Below are 18,092 nucleotides of genomic sequence, written 5' to 3'. Positions count from 1 at the left end.
GAGGGGAGAGGGGAGAGAGGGGAGAGATGAGAGAGAGAGGAGAGGCAATAGGGGAGAGAGAGGGAGAGAGAGAGAGAGAGAGAGAGAGAGAGAGAGAGAGGAAGGGGCTATGAGCGAATAAAGAGAGAGGGGGAGGGGGGGGGGGAGAGAGAGGGGAGAGGGGAGAGGAAAGAGAGGAGAGAGAGGGGGGGGGGGAGAGGGGGGAAAGGGGAGAGAAACAGAGAGACAGACATACAGAGAGAGAGAGAGAGAGAGAGAGAGAGAGAGTCAGTCACAGAGGGAATATATGTGAGTGTGAGGCATATGTATGTAAGTGTAGGAGGTGTGTGCGTCTGTGCATACTCATGGTGGCCTGAGGAGAGAGTCAAGCACTGGCCCTATTGCTCCCCATCTTACTCCTCTGAGACAAGGTGTCTTACTGAGCTGGAGTTAGCCAGCAGCCAGCAAGCTCCAGTGATCCTCCTGTTTCTACCCCACAGAGTTGGGTTTATAGACTTGAGTACAGCCAGATCCAGCTTTTTACATGCTGGGACCTAAACTCAGGTCCCAGGTTTATGTGACGAGTGTTGTTACGCATCTCTCCAGCCCCTGGAGCACTATGTGTGACAGTTATTTGCTGCTTTGTCAATTTGACACAATCTAGAGCTGGGTGTGAAAGGGAAGCTCAATTGAGAGGATGTCTCCATCAGGATGCCTGTGGGGCACTTTCTCCATTGATGATTGATGTGGGAGAGCCCAGTCCACTGTGGGTGGTGCCACCCTTAGGCAGATGGTCATGGGTTGTATGAGAAAACCACGAGGAGTAAGCCAGTAAGGAGCACCCCTCCATGGTCTCTGCTTCAGCTCTGGCCTTCAGGTTCCTACCTCGGCTTCCTCTGCTGATTGGCTGGATCCTGTAAACCAAATAAAGCCTTTCCTCCTTAGGGTCCTTCTGGTTATAACATTTTTATCTCAGCAAGAGAAAGCAAGCTAAGACAGCGGGCTGTGACATCTCCGCGAATCTCAGAAGCATGCTTTCTCCCTTGAAGCAGAAGATTAGCAGCTGGATTTGAACAGTCCAATTTCTAAATATTTTTTAGATTTATTTGTTTTATGCATAGAGTGTATAATAAGCATATTAAAAATATTGCCCTTTAGACATGTAAAAACAATGTTTGGTCAAGGAACCCCACTACACCCAGGGCTGCACCTGATCACCAGAACCCAGTGACATCACTCACTTATGACAACCATAGTCCTAGAACCCCACGATGCCCACTGAACAGCGTATAAGCAGAGACCGAGAGCAGTGCTCTGCTCTGCACATCTGGAGAGAGCCCACCTCGATCTGTCCTGTGGCTGGAGAGTCTCCCCCAGGATGCTAACCCTCAAATCAAAGACTAAGGTTAGCAAGTGGACCTGACCTTCAGCTAAGATAAGTCACAGAGGAGGGTAGCCTTGGGGAGATCGGCTTAGGACTGTAGTTGGGAATTTAGGGGGTGAACCTCGTGTTAATGATCCTCAGCCTAATAAAACATAACTTGTTATACTGGCTAGATGTATCTGCCTTTTTATTTGCAACAGAGTATTTTGCCCATGTATATGTATGTGTGTGCACCACATGTATGCCTGGTTTCTATAGAATTCAGAATGCGGTGTCATATTCCACAGAACTGGAGTTAGGGATGGTTGTGAGCCACCATATGGGAACTGACTTTAGATCCTCTGCGAGAACAACCAATGCTGTTAACCACAGAGTCAACTCTCCAGCCCATCCTCCTTTTGCATTACTGGTGCTTGAGACTCAGGCATGTGAGGCAAGCGCTGTATCCCAGACCTAAACACAGCTCAAGTGACTAACAAGAGCGTGCTCAGGTTCGAGCAGGTTCTGTGACAGGTGCAGAGGAAACCTTACCTCCTGAGCCCTTATCCTACCTTACTCCACCACCCATCTGCAGGCTACTTGCACAACAAGTGTCTTTAGCAAACATGGCCTCAAAGTCCCTGTTATACCAGGACCAGTAGCAACAGATCGCCTGGGAACTGCCAGAAATTTAATTTCTTTGGCTCTACCCCAGATCTACTAAGTTTGAAAGTCAGGGCGGGGCCCAGCAATCTGTTTTAACAAGTCCTTCTGCTGAGTTTGCACTGAAGCTTGGAGCCAGCAAAGGAAGGAGAGTTAAGGGACAGGTCCAACAGAAGTTCAGGCCGGTAGTTACCAACCAGGAGAGTTTCCCATGAGTCTGTGCACCATGTGTGTGCGGTGCCCATGGAGGCCAGGAGAGGGTCAGATCCTTAGAACTAGAGTTACACATGCTGTGAGCTTCCTTATGGGTGCTGGGAACCAAACCCAGGTCCTCTGTAAGAACAGTCAGTGCTCTTAACTGCTAAGCCATCTCTCCAGCCACTGGCCTGTTTTTGTTTTTGTTGTCTCTGTTTTCTTCCGTTCTTATGTTAGTCTGTTGATCTATTCCCTGAATAACACCACATAATCCCGAACCCACAGTGTGCATTTCCACAAACAGAGCTCGACAAAGCCAAAGCAGATCACTTAAATTTCCAAGACATAGAGCCTAAGCTAATCACGTGAGTAGACCCTGAGTAGTAGAAGTAATAAAAACTCACACCATGGCTAGGGGTAGTAGTGCATCCCTGTCTTCAAAAAGAAAAAAAAAGATAGATAGATAGATAGATAGATAGATAGATAGATAGACAGACAGACAGATAGGTAGATACGTAGACACATAGTTGATCGGTCAATCAATAGATAGGTATATGATAGGTAGGTAGATAGATCAATTAATAGGTAGATAGACAGGTAAGTAAATAGATAGGTAGATAAATTAATGATAAATAGGTAGATAGATAGAGAGATGATAGGTAGATGATAGGTAGGTATATATATATGTGTGTGTGTGTGTGTGTGTGTAGATAGATGATAGAAAGACAAAGAATAGAGGATAGATAGATGATAGGTAGATAGATGATAGATGGATGCTACATAGGTAATAATAGTTGGATAGATAGAAGATAGATAAATGATAGAAATAGATGATAGGTAGATGGTAGATGATAGATAGATAGATGATAGATAAATAGATAGGTAAATAGACACACTGATAGACAGGTAGATAGATAGGTAGATAGAGAGACAGGTAGATAGATGATAGATAGATGGATAGATAGATAAATAGATAGATGATAGGTATATGACATATATATATGATAGACAAAGAATAGAGGATAGATAGATGATAGATAGATGGATAGATAGATCAATAGATAGATGATAGATAGATAGATATATATATGATAAAGAATAGAGGATAGATGATATAGATAGATGATAGGTATGATAGATATAGAAGATAGATAAAGATATAGATGGGGCTGAGAGATGGCTCAGATTGGGAGATGAAAGGTCCTGAGTTCAAATCCCAGCAACCACATGGTGGCTCATCTATAACAGGATCCGATGCCCTCTTCTGGTGTGTCTGAAGACAGCTACATGTACTAATATGATAAAATAAAATAAATAAACCTTTTTAATAAAAAAGATGAAAGAAATGTTTTAAAAAAAAATAGATAATAGATGATAGGTAGATGATAGATGATATATATGTAGATAGATGATATAGACAAAGAATAGAGAATACATAGGTGATAGATAGGTAGATAGATAGATAGATGGATGGATGGATAGATAGATAGATAGATAGATAGATAGATAGATGATAGATGCTACATAGATAGAAAGCCCCACACCCTTGTTACTCAGCTGCCAGGACCGTGGTGGCTCACAGCCCTTTGTAATTCCACTTCCAAAGCATCCTAGCCCCTCCTCTGGCCTCTGCAGATACTGTACTCTATACTACCCAGACATATATACAGACAAAACACACATAAAATAAAAATAAATAAGGTTTTAAAACCAAAAGTCACCAGATCACACCTCAAACAGAAGTCAATTTTCTGGGACCTGTTTGTGTACCAGAGAACCATGGCTCCCCTGTCTCTTAAGCTGTCACTATGAATCTAAGTAAATTTCTCCCCACAACTCACTCACTGTGGTCTGTACATTTTCTTCTTCAAATTATGGGACAAAATTATGGGACTACTGACTCCGGAAGTTTTTGTGTGACCACTGCACCCTCACTCCCGAGTTTGAGCCCACCTGAGACCTCTGTAGAGCTCAAAGGCACCCCCAAATTTCCTGAGAAACCAAAGGGTACCTTCCTGCCTTGAACCCCAGCTCACTGACCCTGCCGGTGATGGGAGACTGAGTTAGGAGACAAAGCAAGGCAGCAGCTGCTAAGGAGAAAAGCCTTAGGGAGGAGACAGAGAGAAGCTCCAGCCAGGCTGAAGTTATCAGCCCTCACCAGGGAGCTGTGGTCACTGCAGGCCCGGCGGTGATGTTGGTGAATCTTGATGCATCTTGCATCTGGTGAGAGCTCATTTCTAACCTCAGCTCATGATCAGATTATCCCGCTGTGGGAGTCTTCAAGCAGCAGGCACTGTGATAGTGTGTAATAGCCCATCTGTGCCTGCAAACGGGAGTAATTCCTTCCAGGTGCCCCCCAGAGCAGAATGTTTGCGAAATTAGAAGCGATGATCTCGTTTCCTGGCTGGTTCAAGAGAGACGCCGGTGGAAATGTAACTGTCCTAGCAGGAATGCATGTGCTCTAAAGAGGGACGGTCGCCTGTGACCCTCCCTTCAGCTATCAAGCTGTTGGAAAGATGGATGGTTCACAAGAAGCCCCAATATCCCCCAGGAGCTTCCTGCCAGAAGGAAAACAAAAACAAAAACAAAACGGGTGCCTGATGCAGCTGGAGGAGGAGCTTGTCTCCTGGAGAGAGAAGTCACACAGTTGTCAGTAACACGCTTTGCAAGAGAGAGCAGAGAATGACCTCTTCTTAAACCTTGTCCTCACTGGGTGTGCTGGCACACGCCTTTAATCCCAGCACTAGAGAGGCAGAGGCAGGAAGATCTCTGTGAGTTTGAGGCCAATCTGGTTTACAAAGCAAGTTCCAGGACAGCCAGGGTGGTTATACAGTGAAACTCTGCCTTGGAAAAACAAAACAAAGCAACAACAGCAACAACAACAACAACAACAACAACAATAAAACAAAAAACAAACACCTGGGTTGGGGATTTAGCTCAGTGGTAGAGCGCTTGCCTAGCAAGCGCAAGGCCCTGGGTTGGGTCCCCAGCTCCGGAAAAAACAAACAAACAAACAAACAAACAAACAACAACGAAAAAACCCAAACACCCATTTGTCCTCAGGTCAGAACCATAAGATAGACTGGGGCAGAGGGTTACTGTTGCAGTGTGATTTTTAAAAACACACTTACGGGGTTGGGGATTTAGCTCAGTGGTAGAGCGCTTGCCTAGCAAGCACAAGGCCCTGGGTTTGGTCCCCAGCTCCGAAAAAAAGAAAAAAGAAAAAAACAAAAACAAAAACAAAAAAACCCCCACACTTACTCCTTTGCTCGCGGCCATCTGATGCTGGTCTCACTCAAACAGCCAGCCAGCTGGCCCTTTTTTCCTGGGAGCTACAATCGCTCCCCCAAACCCTCACGGCGGCTAGCTTCGCCAACTGGTGCCTTTCCTGAGAATGCCAGGAACTGCTGTTAGCAACCCACTGGCTAGCTACGCCAGTCGCCCCAGCTGCCCCCTTTCTCCTCCTGCCCACTTTAGCACGGCAGATGGAAAACACTAGACAGTTTTATTATTTTGAACTAGCCAGATAACTCAATCGCTGGGTGAAAATTTTCCTGCCCTAATCTTATCAGCTAGTTCCCTCCTTCCTGCTTGGTCGCTCGCGGCGGAGGCTACAAATTCTAGGTGCCCCCAAACCTACACGTCTGGAGCTTCCAACCTGCTCCAAAGCCTGGTCTGAAGTTCTCTTTCTCTGCTTCCCTTCTCTTCCTCCTGGAACCCGGAAGTCCCATCTTCTTCCCGTCACCCAGCAATTGGCTTCTGCCTCCTTTATTGACACAGTTAGGGATTCAACACCTCCCTCTGCAGATTATACTGGACTTTTTAAGTTTTTCTTCCTCTCAAGGCAGTCACATTGAATAAATCTTTCTCCACTTCTAATTCATGTAGGCTTTAATTTTTCAAAACCTACTTTATTAAGGGTTCCTTTTTTAAAAAAAAAGATTTATTTATTATATATAAGTACACTATAGCTGTCTTCAGACACACCAGAAGAGGGCGGCATCAGATCCCATTACAGATGGTTGTGGCCACCATGTGGTTGCTGGGATTTGAACTCAGGACCTCTGGAAGAGTAGTCAGTGCTCTTAACCACTGAGCCATCTTTCCAGTGCTTTATTATGGGTTCTTGGATGCTTTAACCTCCCTTCTAGCCCACACCCACCAGAGGCAGTGGAAAGGAAGGGTTAATAGGGCAAAAGAGGATGTGGGCTCTTTAGAAGTAGTTTTTGGGGTGATTCTGACCTTGTCAGCTCACAGGAATCAGCAGCAGTGGTGGCTCAACCCACTTGCAAACATCATTTACAAATCGGCAATGGCAGTTCAATCCAGAAGAGACCAAGAGGCTCTGCCAATCAGTCCGGGTCCTCGAAGAGGTGGGAAGAAGCTGTGGGAACATCACAAAAAGCTCTCCGGTGCGTTTCTCTCTATGAAGTCATGAGAAAGGATGATCAGCAAAAAAGCAAGGCGAACCAATGCCATAGCCTCATCCACTGCCTGCTGGGTTAGAGTTCTTTATCCTTCTAAGCATCACGGGTCCTCTCAAGCTCCTGTTCTAGCAAAACATCCCATACCCTCTTTCCAGGCGGCTTCCTAAAAACCAGGTCTGCTTCAGCAAAACAGCCTCTCCTAAGACGGACGCCAGAGAAACACCCCACGACAAAAACTGGGTCTCCAGAGAAGCCAGAAAACTTACCTCACTTTCTGCAATTCATCCGTGTAGTTGGTTTATTGACTGGATCTGAGCCAGCATGTGAGAGCTGCCAATGGCCGGGACTCTAGTCCTGACAACTCTAAAGAAATGGAAGGGTCCCTGCTTCTTGTGTCTCAGGATAAGGAGAAGGGAAAAATAAACACGCTAGACCAATGTCATAGATTTACTGATGCACTTGCCTAAGAAATGTTAAGTTACAAGCTGAAGGGGGGTGGAGGCACTGCCTCAGATACAACTCAAGATAAGTCACGTGCTAGCCAGACTTCTTAGAAACTCTAATTTAGGGAGCACAGGCCTCGAGTCATAGCATGGCTAGACTAACATGGCTTCACTGAGAGTATGTTTCTTTTGAGATTTGCTCGCCAGGGATGCTCATTAAACCTCTTATCAGGAAAAGCATAAGTCTGCCAGGCTAGCTGTTACCTGGAAACGCAGTTCTGGTCTGCATCAAGGATAATGGCGAGAGGTCTCTGCTCTGTGGCTCCTCCCGTTTGCCCAGTTGTGACAGCAGACAGAACCCTGTGCTTTCAGCTCCTGTAAAACCAGCCTCGTTGGGGCTGGAGAGATGGCTCAGTGGTTAAGAGCACTGGAAGCTCTAGCAGAGGAGCGGGTTCAGTTCCCAGCACCTAATGGCTGCTCACAACCATCTGTAATTCCGGCTTCAGAGATCTGGTGCCCTCTTCTGGTCTCCACAAGGACTGCATGCACAGGATGCACTGACATATATACAGGCCAAAAAAATCCATACACAAATAATAATAATAATAATAATAATAATAATAATAATAATAATAATAATAATAATAATAAACAAGATACTTTTAAAAACCCCTGCCTAATTGCTCAGATTGTAACAGGGTGGGGACTTAAAAAGCCACCTGCAGATGCCTATATACACTGAAACAACTTTCTATTGGGGGTGGTTCCTCTTTGGGCATTAGTCAGAACCAGAACATGGCTATTATTAAAGAACTTTTTCCTTATTAATAATCTTTGAATGCTTGGAGAGAGTTCTCAGCAGGAGGGTTTAATGTGCCAATTGCAAAGGCCTTGGACAAAGACAAGTGGCTATTTCAAAAGCTAGAATGGTGTTTTAGCAAACAATGCGGCTCCCAGGGAGAAAGCCTGTGGATCAGGAAGAAAGTTCAGAAGCGAGAGAGTAAAGACAGAGCTGTCCCATCACATCTTGAAGACTTTCTGGCTTTTGCATGGTGGAGAGTTCTTGCTCACTAGCTGTCCATTGTATGCAGTTCTGCATACAACGTCACGCACCTTGTCTCCTTAGCATCCTAAGCCATGCCAGGCAGAGCCAATCAGGCTGTGTGCTTTAGTATTAAAAAAAGCTGCAGGGGTTGGGGATTTGGCTCAGTGGTAGAGCGCTTGCCTACCAAACGCAAGGCCCTGGGTTCGGTCCCCAGCTCTGAAAACAACAACAACAACAAAAAAAGCTGCAGGTCCTTCAGGAGTTCTGTTAGAATTTAATTTATTTGAGAGGGAGGGAGGGAGGGAGGGAGAGAGAGAGAGAGAGAGAGAGAGAGAGAGCATCACAGTGTGCATGTGGGTCAAGAGGACAAGCTTTGGGGATCAGTTCTCTCCTCCCAACACGAGCGTCAGAGATCAAAGCAAGTTGTCAGGCTTGTGTGGCAAGCACTTTTATGACCTTGCTGGACTCAGTGGTGTGCTGAGATCAGACAGTGCCCTGCCCTAAGTTAGCCCATATGTTGTAACATGGGTAGTTTTTCAAACCGTTTCTTGCCCCGAGGAACTCCATTTTACAAGCAGTTTGGTTTTGAGTTTTTTTTATGTGTATTTTTTACATCGTACTGTGTGTGTGTGTGTGTGTGTGTGTGTGTGTGTGAGAGAGAGAGAGAGAGAGAGAGAGAGAGAGAGAGAGAGACTTTCTACATTTTACCTTTGCAGTGACCTGTCCCGTGTTCAGGGTTCTGACAAGGGTTGTTTGTTTGTTTAAATATAAGTATATGAGTACACTATCGCTCTCTTCAGACACACCAGAAGAGGGCATCAGATCCCATTACAGATGGTTGTGAGCCACCATGTGGTTGCTGGGAATTGAACTCAGGACCTCGGGAAAAGCAGTCAGTGCTCTTAACCACTGAGCCATCTCTCCGGCCCCATGACAAGAGTTTTAAGCTTCAGTCGGCAATAGTCCTGTTCAGGGCTATTAGTCCATCACTGATCCATCTTCCTTTTGGTTCTTTCTATAAAGAAACAGTAGGAGCATCCAACTGCACAGCAATTCTTGTAACTTAAAAGCATCAAGATCATCGATATCCACACTTAAAGTACGTCTAATCAGGAGAAAGTGCTAGAGCTGGAGAGAGAGGAGGCTAATTTTTAATATTTAAAGATCCGAACTAATCAATCATCTGATCCAATGACTTTTTGAAATCAAATCAGCAAAGTATTTGCACGATACCCCATCTGCACTATTCTTGAGTTGCTGAGATTCGTCCTTAAAAAGATCCTCAGCAAAACCAAACAAACAAAAAACAAACAAACACCTGAAAGGTTTAGGGGTTCAGTCTTCTTTCCTTTGCTCTCTAGAGGCTCAAAGGAGGTGTGACTGGAAATCTAGCCCAGCACATTGTGGGTGGGACATCTCTCTTTCTTTGGGACAGGATCTCACTCTGTAGCCCAGGCTGGTCTCGAACCTGTGATCATCCTCCTTCAGCCTCTACAGGGCTGGAAGAACAAGTATGTGCCACCAAACTTGGCAAGAGTTTTTCTCACACAAAAATTTGAGGCTGAAAGATGCAAAAGGAGAGAGAGAGAGAGAGAGAGAGAGAGAGAGAGAGAGAGAGAGAGAGAGAATATTTCTATTCTCTACAAGGTAAGGAAATGATGGAACCAGGCCAGCATGGATAGGAATAGAAGCAAGTGTACAGAAATGAACAAACCCAATGTCTCCTCAGCTCTCCATGTTGCCTGAGTGCAGTGTGCGAATGATAAATTCACACGTAGAAAGAGTTTATTAAATGTGCACATAGGTCTATTATGTGATGGGGACACAGTAAAGAACCTCTGACATGGCCACTCCACAGTATGGTTAAGGGGAAGGGGGATATTTTATATCATATATAAAAGAGTAAACTGATTCTGTGGCAGCTGGAAGAATCCAGAGTGGAGAGAAAGAGAAACAGACTGGACACAATGAGGGTGGTCCCCGAAAGAATAGGGGTTATAAAAAGCAAGAAGTGTGAGGAACAGAGAGGTGAGGAGGGGGAGGGGGGAGGGAATGGGAGGGAAGGGAGGAGGAGAGGGGGGAGGGGAGGGAGAGAATAGTGAGAATAATTGGGCATGGGTGGAAACCTTGTCTTTATAAAGAGAACAAATGGATGTCTGGGAGGAGGGAAGCCTGGGGATGCTAGTGTGGTCTTTGAAATGTATAACAAATACTAGTGAATAGGGACTGAAGGACCCTGGAGGCAAACATGGTGCCTTATCTGCCATGGGTTTACGCCAATGGAGCCATAAGTCTCTTCTGCTAGAGGTAAGGGAAATGCCTTCTCCTCGCAGATGGAAACCAGGTTTACAAGTTCTGGAGGAATACTTGCTTTCATCTAACTGCCAGACCACAGGCTGAGCTGAATCTAGACTCAATTTTGGATTGAGTCAGTCGGGAAGAAGGTGTAATAATGAGGCAGTCAGAGTGTGGCATAATGGATCAGTCAGAGGGTGGCAGATGAGGCAGTCAGAGGGTGGCAGATAAGGCAGTCAGAGGGTGGCAGAATGAGGCAGTCAGAGGGTGGCAGAATGAGGCTGTCAGAGGGTGGCAGATAAGGCAGTCAAAGGGTGGCAGAATGAGGCAGTCAGAGGGTGGCAGAATGAGGCAGTCAGAGGGTGGCAGAATGAGGCAGTCTTGGCCAAGGTCATTAATCATCTCCATTCTGATTCCTGCCTTGTTATTCTGAGAATGAATGAAGCTCACAGCTGGGGAACCCTTCCCTGTGCAAAAGCTCGATATCCAAAATTTCAGCCTTCATTCCTCTGGATAGGTTGGGGTCTGATGGCCTCATCTGCATCTGGATGGGTTTGGGGTGCTGCCCCTACGTGGGGATCCTCTCCATGGGGAGCTGCGGTCACGTGACAGGGGCCTGGTCAGGAGCAGGTGAAGCTCCCGCCATCCTCTGGTATGAGGTACCTGGGCTTCCAAACGCACTCAACCTTGCCAAGTTTCCTGGCATGATCCACTGCCCCACAGCACAATGTGAAATAGCAAGACGCCATGTGACTATTCAAACGAGACAGGGTTTCTTTGTGTATCCCTGGCTGTCCTGGAACTCACTCTGTAGACCAGGCTGGCCTGGAACCCAGAGAGATTCGCCTGCCTTTGCCTCCCAAGTACTGGGATTATAGACGGGCACCATGACTGCCCAGCTGCAAACTAACTTTGATTTCATTAAATGTCATTTCTAGATTATCAGCCTTGCAGGATTGCCTGTTCCCATCATGTATTTGACATCATGCCTCTTGTGAAATCCCATATGAAATTTTTTTATTTATAATTATGGACATGTGCACATGTGTGGGCTTGTATGCGTGTGCATTGTGTACTCAGGCTTACAAGTACTTAGGGCCTATGTCAAAGTCTAAAAGTGGGCAGCTTAAAGTCTTTTAGCAGCTTAAGTCTAACAGGGCTGGGGGTGTGGCCCAGTGGTAGAGCCCCTGCCTAGAATTCCCCAGTGAGGGGCTGGGGGCGTGGCTCAGTGGTAGAGCCCCTGCCTAGAATCCCCCAGTGAGGGGCTGGGGGCGTGGCTCAGTGGAAGAGTCCCTGCCTAAAACCCCCCAGTGAGGGGCTGGGGGCGTGGCTCAGTGGTAGAGCCCCTGCCTAGAATCCCCCAGTAAGGGGCTGGGGGCGTGGCTCAGTGGTAGAGCCCCTGCCTAGAATCCCCCAGTGAGGGGCTGGGAGCGTGGCTCAGTGGTAGAGCCCCTGCCTAGAATCCCCCAGTGAGGGGCTGGGAGCGTGGCTTAGTGGTAGAACACCTACCCTGAACATGGGAGAGCTTGGATTGACTCTCCAGTGGCATATACATGTACACGCAGGTACACACAGATACACACATACATGCAAATTATTATTTTTAAGAGTTATTGTAGTTTTAAAATGAGTCTTTACCTTAGAAGTTTATAATAATAAACCTACAGATCTAGGGACACACTGATTTGTGCCATAATGACCTGAAATGAGGACACTGAGCTAGTGAAGTTGCTAATTATAAGCTGTGTGGCAGATACTCAAAGGGTCACTACCCTGTATTCTAACTTTTGTGGTCAGTACCACTGCTCTCACCTTATAACACAAATTTAAAGGGCACCAGGGCCTGGGAAGATGGCTCAGTGGCTAAGAGCACTGGCTGCTCTTGCGGGGGCTGGACAGACATTGTTCATAGCATCCATATAGCAGCTCACAACTGTGGGGTGGCGGGCTGTGAAAGGTACCTTGATTCCTGGTCGAGATAGTTCGAATCCCCAGAGACCCTAAAAGAGATGGCAAAGGTCTTCCCAATCTCCCAGGAGATCAAGGCCTCATTAGCTGCAGCCCCACCCCCACCCCTGTAGAGAGGTTTGAGACAGACCAGTTACATAGGGCAATGCCCCAAGCCCCTCCTTCACAGGTGAGGACAAACCACAGGTTACATAGGCTCTAGACAGATCAGTAACTGAGGACAACGCCCTAAACCCCTCTTCTACTGGTGAGGACGTGATCAGGGCTCAGACTGATCAGTCGCAGAAGCAGGACCACGCCCCTGGATATGTGGATGAGGTCTTCCCAAGCTCTCAGGCCAAACCAATAGGAAGCACCTGCTGTCAGACTCTGACCCATCCAAAAGTTGTATTTAAGAATCGTGTTCAGGATTAAAAGTGTGCAGGAGGGGCTGGGGATTTAGCTCAGTGGTAGAGCGCTTACCTAGGAAGCGCAAGGCCCTGGGTTCGGTCCCCAGCTCCAAATAAAAAAAAAAAGTGTGCAGGAATTACTCATCGTCTGAGAGCTTCTGTCAGAAGAGCGGTAACATCGCCACTTGGGGAAGAGATCTGCTCTCCCGAAATCGCTGCCAGAAGCTCGCCTGCACCCCACACCGGCTAGGGCTAGTCAGTCTCCTGCTGGCTCAGCTCCATCAGCTCTGGTTGGCCTCAGGCTGCTGCCAACCAAAGGCGGAAAGGAAGGACCAACATGGCGGCCGAAACTGTTCCCTTCCCTGCCTTGAGTTGCTTCTCCTGACCCCACCCCCTGAACCCACACCCAGTGGGGAGAGATCTCTGTGAGAGCCCCATCCCAGAGCCCCACCTACAACCTTAGAACCAGTTCCAGAGATCTGACACCTCTCTGGTCTCTTTGGGAAACTGTATGCATGTAGTGCTAATGTGATGTAAATAAACAAACAAACAAAAAAGTCTTAAAAAAAAGAATTCATTGGAGACCAGAAGAGGAGACAGATAGATATGAGCGCACACATGCGCGCGCGCGCGCGCGCACACACACACACACACACACACATATCACACTATAAATCGAGCCAGAGTTTTCCTATGTAGCTCAGGTTATCCTTGAACACTTCTCTTGCCTCCTGCTTCAACCTCCCAACTACGGCATCACACCCCCACTTCTAAATAGCTCTTTATCAATTACATTCTGACGTAGCACCTTCAGGACACATTGGGTTCTATATTATTAATGCTCGATTCTCTCTCCAGTGATATGCTCATTGGAATTAAAGACCGGAGAAACAGCCCACTGGTGTTTGTACGTGCCCGGCTTGATTGAAGCTTTGCAAGGCTCAGCCCAGTGGCGGGTGTGGAATTAACACGTTGTAAAACTGTGTAAACATCCTTTCCAGACGGCTCCCCTGTGAAGAGTTGAGTGCCTCCTGGAGCTCGGCTGGGGGTGGGGGGGTGGGGAGCGAACCCTGTCACCTCAAGGGAAGTGAGTTAAACAATGAGAGTGGCCCAGAAACACAGATCTAGCTTGCCCCAGATTCCATGGTCCAATGTGGTTACAGGTTTTCAGTTACGTAACCAAAGAAAGTCATAAATCAAGATATCTTTTGAATCTGCTGCTGGAAGTGTCAGGTAGGCAGGGATGCCCTCTGTTGTGGGCCTTAGGGGCTGTCTGATGGTGTTCTTAGCTTTCATCTGGCAGAAGCCAGGGATCTGCTAAGTTACACTGCAAAAGGTTTCACCTCACAGGCACAGAAATGTTAAGTCTTGGCCAGGCATAGTGGCAGGAGCCTTTAATCCCAGCACTAGGGACATGGAAACAGGTAGATCTCTGACTTCTAGGCCAGCCAGAACTACGTATTAAGAGAGTGTCATGCAGCAAAAAAGCTATTAAATCTAGAAGAGTTGGGTAGAGATAGACCATAATTTGGCTCTGGATCTGCAACATCCCAACCCTCCACAATCAGGAAGTTCTAACCGGTCTTTAACATGGGTGTGGCTTTCTCTTCTCAGAGCTGAGCTCAGTTCAGAGACACAATAGACATAGAAAGAAGGAACTTTTAGAACACAGCCGACAAGGCGCTCTTGGTAAAGAGGGCCTCTTGGAGCTTTTAGCATGAGTGACTGACAGAGGGCCTGACTGACTCTTGCCAGCCCAGAAGAGGGTCTGCAGAATGTTACTTTTCTGATGAAAGACCGTGATAGAAGGATGAAAGTGACTAACAGAAGGAGGGGTTTAGTTGTGCTTATGGTTACTGAGGAATAAGTCCATCTGGGAGAAGCAGGATGCTGAGAGCTAGAATTAAGGTAGAGAGACTCTAAAGGCCTTTAAGCTCTCAAAACTCCTTCCAAGCACACACTTTCTACCTATGATGAGGTACTTCCCCACACACACACCTTGTGTTTTCTAGCATAACACCCCATAATAAATAAAACAAAATGTTAAGTCTAAGAATATATATTATATAAATATAAATAAAATTATGAGGGATGCGGAGGAGGAGTGGTGGGTGGGGAGCACTCATGGAGGCAGGGGTGAGGATGATGGGGAGTTTCAGAGGAAACGGATGGATAATACATTGAAACAAATAAAGAAAATATCCAATAAAAGAAAAGAAAAAAAGAAAAAATATGAGGGATGGGTTCGATGCATGAATTCATTTTTTTTTAAAAGGTTTATTTATTTATTTTATGTACAGCATTCTGCCTGCATATGTGACTGCAGGCCAGAAGAGGGCACCAGATCTCAATACAGATGGTTGTGAGCCACCATGTGGTTAAGGGAATTGAACCCAGGACCCTGGAAGAGCAGTCGGTGCTCTTAACCACTGAGCCATCTCCCAGCCCATGAATTCATTTTAAAGGTTTTTTTTTTTTAAAGAACCATCTTTATTGGGGAGGGGCCAACAATCCTCTTGGCTGCTGCCCGCATGGCCAGCAACGCTGCTCAGCTCCTCCCTCTTCTCTGGTGATGCAAGCCCACCTGTGAGGAGTCATAGCCTGTCAGCCATGGCCATCGCCATCAGTCACACCCCACCCATGCTCCCGCCACATACTGCCTACCCTCTTCTGGATAAACTTGAGTGCTCATTGTCCTGGGACAACTTGAGCACCTATCACGCCACACGAGGGCGCCAGTCTTATACCTGATCATATTCTACACTTAACTCAAAAGCTGTGAATTTTGGCGAGTACAAGTCTCTGTTTGCTGACGTTTTTGTCACTTTGTACTTTTAGATGAGGCCCATGGCCAAGTAGAAATAAGGACTTGAGCTCTGATGCTGCCAGACAGGAAGCTAAAGGTCTAGTTTTAATGTATGTGTCTCTCTGAGTATTTGCCACATGTGTATAGGTGACAGCACTGGCCAGAAGGGGGAGCTAGATCCCTGCAGCTGGAGTTACAGGCAGTTGTGCGTTGTGTGATGTGGGGGCTGGGACCTGAACTTGGTTCTCTACCAGAGCAACCTAACTGCTGTGACGTTTCTTCAGTCTGGCGAATTTCCCTTTATCGACCCCTGAAACCAGAACCTAAGGACAATAAACTGCCTAGAAACAGGTACCCATAAATTGAAGGAGGATGTGAGTAGATGCGCAACATCGGAAAGCTGGAAACACGACTGAGCAATCACTGTAATGAACATGGCTGACCAGCTACCCTTAGACTGTAAGCTAATAGTGGGAAAGGCCAAGCATTGACCAAGATGCCACTCTGAAATCCACAGAAGGCTCAGGAGCTGGCGGTGGCCGTGGAGCCTCTGGACATTGGGCGGCAATATGACGCCTGAGGAATCTAGCTGTGGTTTGAATGTGAGATATCTTCATGGTTTCAAACACCCAATGCCCAGCAGGGGGCGCTGTGCGGGGGACCGTGCAGAGCGTTTAGAAGGCATTAATCTGACTTGAAGAAGTGACTCTCTAGGAGATGGCCCGTACATATGTAGCTATGCAGCTTGGTGTTTATGCGGGTACCCCAACAACTGGAGCGAGGACGGGGGCAGGCAACCATGACTGTTGCCTGTGGATCCTGTTTCCCTAATTGGGTTGCCTTGTCTGGCCTCGTGGGAGAAGATATGCCTGGCCCTGCAGTGACTTAATATGCCAGGTTGGGTTGGTACCCAGGGGGTCCTACCCTTTCTTAGAGGAGAAGGGAATGAGAGAGGGCCTGTATGAGGCGGGGACTGGGCAGAGAGGGCTGCAATCAGTATGTAAAGTGAATGAATGAATGAATGAATGAATGAATGAATGAGTAGGGAAAAGGGAGAGATGGGCTTTAAGGGTGGTAACCAGGACGCAGTCCCTATCAGAGCGTTGACTTCCTGCTAATGCTTAGGTGTGCAGCAGCAATGGCACAAAGGCCCCGCATTACTCAAGTTTCGTGTCTGTTATGCCGCATAGGAGAGGAAAGGGTTTGTTTGGCTTGGAAATTCAAGGTACAGTCCATCGTTTTAGAGAAGTCGAAGCCGGAACTGAAGCAGCTGGGCACATCGAACCCACAGCAGAGAGCCCACACATGTTTGCTTCTGCTTATGTCATGGCCGGCTTCGAAGGTCAATTCAGCGCGACCTACAGTCGCCTGGGAAGAGGAAAGAAACCTCACCTGAGAAATTGCCTCCATCAGATTGGCTCGTGTCCACATCCGGTAGGCTCTTTTTTAAATTGCTAATTGATGCAGGAGGACCCAGTCCACTGTGGGCGGGGTCACCCTCGGCTGGTACTCCTGGGGGTATTAGAAAGCAGGCTGAGAAAGCCATTGGGAAAAAGCCAGAAATCCATGTTCCTCCGTGGCCTCAGCCTCAGCTCCTGCCTCTGGGTTCCTGTGCTGACTTTCCCAATAATGTGCTGAAGTTGTAAAGTGGAATAAATCCCTTCCTCCCCAAGTTGTTTTTGGTCACGGCTTTATTACAACAGAAGGAAACTGGGATATCTCAGCTAGCCTCAATTCCCAGCAACTGCATGGTGGCCCCATAACCATCTACAATGAGATCTGATGCCCTCTTCTGGTGTGTCTGAAGACAGCTGCAGTGTACTCACAGAAAATAAATCTTAAAAAACAAACAAACAGAACCAGGAGATTATTTATTCTGGGGGTGGAGGGAGAAAGACAAAGGGGAAAGTGTATAGGGCAGAAAAAGGAGTTGTAGTGCTTCCTTCTGAGTGGACCCAATGCATTGAGGATAATGTGAACACAGGGTGTCACTCTGACGTAGTTACGACACATCGGGAAGATACAGGCTGGAAGGACCATGCATGCACACTACGTTTCATTGCGGAAGAAAAAAGAGCTAGATCAATGTCACCATTAGACAAATTAAGAGATCAAATCAGATACTAAAAGCTAAGAATTATAGATGTTAAGAAGATATTAAGAATTATAATAAAGCCAGTACATTTCTTTAATAGTAGGTAAGATAATATTCCCTTGAAAAGAGTCAGAAGCAGCTGCCACCAGAAAGAGGGAAGTGGCCATGATGCATAGGGCTAAGGATGGTAATATCTCACAGCAAACATTTGCTATATTGTGTGTATGTAGGGTGTGTGTGTGTGTGTGTGTGTGTGTGTGTGTGTGTGTGTGTGTGTATGCACACTGTGTGCAGTTGCTCTCAGAGGCCAGAAGAGGGCGTTGGATCCCCCTTGGAGTTAGAGCTACAGGTGATTTTGAGCTGTGGGTGCTGGGAATAGAGTCCTCTGTGAGAGCAACAAGCACTGGGCAACCTCTCCAGTCCT

The sequence above is a fragment of the Rattus rattus genome, chromosome 2 (assembly GCF_011064425.1).
Source record: "Rattus rattus isolate New Zealand chromosome 2, Rrattus_CSIRO_v1, whole genome shotgun sequence".
NCBI classification, from domain to species: domain Eukaryota; kingdom Metazoa; phylum Chordata; class Mammalia; order Rodentia; family Muridae; genus Rattus; species Rattus rattus.
Note: the sequence above shows the minus strand (reverse complement) of the source record.